The 6,120-nt window shown below is 40.2% G+C and overlaps 1 non-coding gene across 1 annotated transcript; it reads left to right on the plus strand.

Moving 5' to 3' along the window:
* The first annotated feature begins 5,567 nt into the window (after positions 1-5,567).
* Positions 5,568-5,671, plus strand: LOC112745128 (small nucleolar RNA R71). Its single transcript, XR_003173072.1, has one exon. It is a non-coding gene; the product is annotated as a small nucleolar RNA R71 (small nucleolar RNA).
* Positions 5,672-6,120: the final 449 nt, after the last annotated feature.

Below are 6,120 nucleotides of genomic sequence, written 5' to 3' on the forward strand. Positions count from 1 at the left end.
AAAGATTATCAAAGATCAAAAGTGATCCAAAGATATAAAACAAATCTCTAAAAGTAGTTTTTATACTAGACTAGTAACCTAGGTTTACAGAAAATGAGTAACTAAGTGCAGATAGTGCATAAATCCACTTCTGGGGCCCACTTGGTGTGTGCTTGGGCTGATCATTGAAGCTTTCACATGCATAGGCTGTTCTTGGAGTTAAACGCCAGCTTTGGTGCCAGTTTGGTCATTTAACTCCAATTCTGGTGCCAGTTCTGACATTTTACGCTAGGAAGTTTTAGGCTGGCTTTGAGCGCCAGTTCGGGCAAAGTATAAACTATTATATATTGCTGGAAAGGCCAAGATGTCTACTTTCCAACGCAATTGAGAGCGCGCCAATTGGACTTTTGTAGCTCCAGAAAATCCATGTCGAGTGCAGGAGGGTCAGAATCCAATAGCATCTGCAGTCCTTTCTCAGCCTCTGAATCAGATTTTTGCTCAGGTCCCTCAATTTCAGCCAGAAAATACCTGAAATTACAGAAAAATACACAAACTCATAGTAAAGTCCAGAAATGTGATTTTTGAATAAAAAATAATAAAAATATAATAAAAAATAACTAAAACATACTAAAAACTATGTAAAAACAATGCCAAAAAGGGTATAAATTATTTGCTCATTACAACACCAAACATAAATTCTTGCTTGTCCCCAAGCAACTAAAAACAAAGTAGGATAAAAAGAAGAGAAAATACAATAAATTTCAAATATCAATGAAGCTCAGTTCCAATTAGATGAGCGGGACTAGTGGCTTTTTGCTTCTGAATAGTTTTGGCATCTCACTTTATCCTTTGAAGTTCAGAATGATTGGCATCTATAGGAACTCAGAATTCAGATAGTGTTATTGATTCTCCTAGTTCAGTATGTTGATTCTTGAACACAGCTACTTTATGAGTCTTGGCCGTGACCCTAAGCATTTTGTTTTCCAGTATTACCAACAGATAGATAAATGCCACAGACACATAACTGGGTGAACCTTTTCAGATTGTGACTCAGCTTTGCTAGAGTCCAGATTTGGAGGTGCCCAGAGCTCTTAAGCACACTCTTTTTTCTTTGGACCACGACTTTAACTGCTCAGTCTCAAGCTTTTCACTTGACACCTTCACGCCACAAGCACATGGTTAGGGACAGCTTGGTTTAGCTGCTTAGGCCAGGATTTTTTTCCTTTGGGCCCTCCTATCCATTAATGCTCAAAGCCTTGGATCCTTTTTACCCTTGCCATTTAGTTTAAAAGGTTATTGGCTTTTTCTACTTGCTTTTTCTTTTTCTTCTTTCTTTTTCTTTATTTTTTTGCCATTTTTTTTCCGCAAGCTTCTGTTCTTCACTGCTTTTTCTTGCTTCAAGAATCAATTTTATGATTTTTCATATTATCAACAACATTTCTCCTTTTTCATTATTCTTTCAAGAGTCAACAATTTTAACATTCATAAACAATAATATAAAAAATATGCACTGTTCAAGCATTCATTCAGAAAACCAAAAGTATTGCCACCACATCAAAATAATTAGATTATTTTCAAGATATAATTCGAAATTCATGTACTTCTTTTTCTTTTTCAGAAAATATTTTTCTTTTAAGAAAGGTGAAGGATTCATAGGACATTCATAGCTTTAAGAAATAGACACTAGACACTAATTATCATGTAATAAAGACACAAACATAGATAAAACATAAAGCATAGAAATCAAAAAATAGAGAGAATAAGAACAAGGAAATTAAAGAACGGGTCTAACTTAGTGATGGCGACTAGTTCTTCCTCTTGAAGATCTTATAGAGTGCTTGAGCTCCTCAATATCTCTTCCTTGCCTTTGTTGTTCCTCTCTCATGGCCTTTTGGTCCTCTCTTATTTCAAGGAGGATGATGGACTGCTCTTGGTGCTCCACTCTTAGTTGCTCCATGTTAGAACTCAAATCTCCTAAAGAGGTGTTGAGTTGCTCCCAATAATTATGTGGAGGAAAATGCATCCCTTGAGGTATCTCAGAGATTTCATGATGAGGAATTTCCTCATGCTCTTGTTGAGGTCCATGAGTGGGCTCTCTTATTTGCTCCATCCTTTTCTTAGTGATGGGCTTGTCCTCTGCAATGAGGATGTCGTCCTCTCTGACAACTCCAGCTGAATTGCATAGGTGACAGATGAGATGAGGAAAGGCTAACCTTGCCAAAGTGGAGGGCTTGTCATCCACCTTGTATAGTTCTAGAGATATGATCTCATGAACTTCTACTTCCTCTCCAATCATGATACTATGGATCATGATAGCCCGGTCTACAGTAACTTCAGACCGGTTGCTAGTAAGAATGATAGAGTGTTGGATGAACTCTAGCCATCCCCTAGCCACGGGTTTGAGGTCAGGCCTTCTCAATTGAACCGGCTTGCCTCTTGAGTCTCTATTCCATTGAGCTCCTTCCCCACAGATGTCCATGAGTACTTGGTCCAACCTTTGATCAAAGTTGACTCTTCTAGTGAAAGGATGAGGATCTCCTGTCATTATTGGCAAGTTGAATGTCAACCTTACAATTTCCGGACTAAAATCCAAGTATTTCCCTCGAACCATTGTGAGCCAATTCTTTGGGTTCGGGTTTACACTTTGGTCATGGTTCCTAGTGATCCATGCATTAGCATAGAACTCTTGAACCATTAATATTCCAACTTGTTGGATTGGGTTGGTGAGAGTTTCCCAACCTCTTCTTTGAATCCCACGTCGGATCTCCGAATATTCACTCTTTGTGAGCATGAAGGGGACCTCGGGGATCACTTTTTTCTTGGCCACAACTTTATAGAAGTAGTCTTGATGCACTTTTGAGATGAATCTCTCCATCTCCCATTACTCAGAGGTGGAAGCAATTGCCTTCCCTTTCCTCTTTCTAGAGGTTTCTCCGGCCTTAGGTGCCATTAATGGTTATGGAAAAATAAAAAGTAGAGCTTTTTCCACACTAAACTTAGAATATTTGCTCGTCCTTGAGCAAAAAGAAGGAAGAAATAGAGAAGATAGAGGGGAGGAGTGAATTCGGCCAAGGGGTTTTAAGTGTGTAAGATGTGTGAAATTGAAGGTGGTAAGGAGGGGTATTTATAGGGTAAGAGAGAGAGGGAAGTCGTGTATAAGGGGTTGGGTTAGGGAGGGAAATGGTTTGAATTTGAATGGTGAGGTAGGTGGGGTTATGATGGATGGATTTGAGTGGTGAAGAGATTATGGGGAAGAGGGTAGGATTTGATAGGTGAATGGTATATAGGGAAGAGTTATTGATGGGATTAGTCAAGGGTATTTGGGGAAGAGTGTTACGGAAAGGTGTGAAGAGGAGACAAAGAGAGGTGGGGTACGTGGGGATCCTGTGGGGTCCACAGATCATGAGGTGTCAAGGAATTCTGCTCCCTGTACCATTCTGGCATGTAAACACCCTCTGTGTGCCAATTATGGCGTTTAACGCCAGCTTTGCTACCTTTCCTGGCGTTAAACGCCAGTCTGCTGCCCCTTTCTGGCGTTTAACGCCAGCTAGACACCTTTTTCTGGCGTTAAATGCCAGTCTGTCTGCCATTTCTGGCGTTTAACGCCATCCAGACGCCAAACACCCTTTTCTGGCGTTAAACGCCCAGATTACTGCCAATTCTGGCGTTTAACGCCCAGAATGCTGTCAGACTGGGCGTTAAACGCCCATTCTGCTATCCTTACCAGCGTTTAAATGCCAGTAAGCTTGTCCTTCAGGGTGTGCTATTTTTTATGCTATTTTTTATTCTGCTTTAATTCTACAGTTGTTTTTATGACTTTACATGATCATCTACCTAAAGAAAACATAAAATAGTAATGGAAAATAAATAAATATAATTAAATAACATTGGGTTGCCTCCCAATAAGCGCTTCTTTAATGTCAATAGCTTGACAGTGAGCTCTTAGAGAGCTTCACAGAGACTCAGAGCTTAATGGTGGCCTCCCAACCCCAAACTTAGAAGTTGAGTGTGGGGGCTCTGTTTGACTCTATATTGAGAGAAACTTTTCATGCTTCCTTTCCATGCTTACAGAAGAAGGTCCTTGAGCTTTAAACACAAGGTAGTTCTCATTCAATTGAAGGACAAAATCTCCTCTGTCCACATCAATCATAGCTCTTGCTGTGGCTAGGAAGGGTCTTCCAAGGATAATGGATTCATCCTCCTCCTTCCCAGTGTCTAGGATTATGAAATCAGCAGGGATGTACAGGCCTTCAACCTTCACTAAGACATCCTCTACAACTCCATAAGCCTGTTTTCTTGATTTGTCTGCCAATTCTAGTGAGAATTCAGTAGCTTGTACCTCAAAGATCCCTAGTTTCTCCATTACAGAGAGTGGCATGAGGTTTATACTTGACCCCAGGTCACACAGAGCCTTCCTAAAGGTCATGGTACCTATGGTACAAGGTATTAAGAACTTTCTGGGATCCGGTTTCTTCTGAGGTAATTTCTATTGAACCAAGGCATTCAGTTTATTGATGAGCAATGGAGGTTCATCCGCCCAAGTCTCATTACTAAATAACTTGGCATTCAGCTTCATGATTGCTCCTAGATACTGAGTAACTTGCTCTTCAATAGTATCTTCATACTCTTCAGAGGAAGAATACTCATCAGAGCTCATGAATAGAAATAGTAAGTTCAGTGAAATCTCTATGGTCTCTATATGAGCCTCAGATTCCTTTGGTTCCTTAATAGGGAACTCTTTAGTGGTCAGTGGATGTCCATGGAGGTCTTCCTCACTGGAAATCACTGCCTCTTCCCCTTCTACAGGTTTGGCCATGTTGGACATATTGATGGCCTTGCACTCTCTCTTTGGATTCTCTTCTGTATTGCTTGGGAGAGTACTAGGAGGGATTTCAGTGACTCTTTTACTCAGCTGACCCACTTGTGCCTCCAAATTTCTAAAGGAGGACCTTATTTCAGTCATGAAATTGAGAGTGGTCTTAGATAGATTAGAGACTATAGTTGCTAAGTCATAGAGGCTCTGCTTAGAATTCTCTATCTGTTGCTCAGAAGATGATGGAAAAGGCTTGCTATTGCCAAACCTATTTCTTCCACCATTATTATTATTGAAGCCTTGTTGAGGCTTCTGTTGATCCTTCCATGATAAATTAGTATGATTCCTCCATGAAGGATTATAGGTGTTTCCATAGGATTCTCCCATGTAATTGACCTCTTCCATTCCAGGATTCTCAAGGTCATAAGCTTCTCCTTCAGATGAAGCTTCTTTAGTACTGCCGGATGCAGCTTGCATTCCAGTCAGATTCTGAGAAATCATATCGACTTGCTGAGTCAATATTTTATTCTGAGCCAATATGGCATTCAGAGTATCAATCTCAAGAACTCCTTTCTTCTGAGTCATCCCATTATTCACAGGATTTCTTTCAGAATTATACATGAACTGGTTATTTGCAACAGTTTCAATGAGTTCCTGGGCTTCTACAGATGTCTTCTTCAGATGAAGAGATCCACCAGCAGAGTGATCCAAGGACATATTGGATAATTCAGACAGACCATCAAAGAATATACATAGGATGCTCCATTCTGAAAGCATGCCAGAAGGACACCTTCTGATCAATCGCTTGTATCTTTCCCAAGCTTCATAGAGGGATTCACCTTCCTTCTGTCTGAAGGTTTGGACTTCCACTCTAAGCTTGCTCAACTTTTGAGGTGGAAAAAATTCAGCCAAGAAAGCATTGACCAACTTTTCCCATGAGTTCAGGCTTTCTTTAGCTTGTCAGTCCAACCATATCCTAGCTCTGTCTCTTACAGAAAAGGGGAAAAGCATAAGTCTATAGACCTCAAGATTAACCCCATTGGTCTTAACAGTGTCACAGATTTGCAAGAATTCAGCTAAGAACTGATGAGGATATTCCAATAGAAGTCCATGAAACTTGCAATTCTGCTGTATTAGAGAAACTAATTGAGGCTTAAGCTCAAAGTTGTTTGCTCCAATTGCATGAATTGAGATGCTTCTTCCATAGAAGTCACAAGTTGGTGCAGTAAAGTCACCAAGCACCTTCCTTGCATCTCCACCATTGTTATCGGGTTCGGCCATGTCTTCTTTTTTTTCGAAAATTTCTGTAAGGTCCTTTCCAGAGTGTT

Source organism: Arachis hypogaea, chromosome 14 (assembly GCF_003086295.3).
Source record: "Arachis hypogaea cultivar Tifrunner chromosome 14, arahy.Tifrunner.gnm2.J5K5, whole genome shotgun sequence".
NCBI lineage: Eukaryota > Viridiplantae > Streptophyta > Magnoliopsida > Fabales > Fabaceae > Arachis > Arachis hypogaea.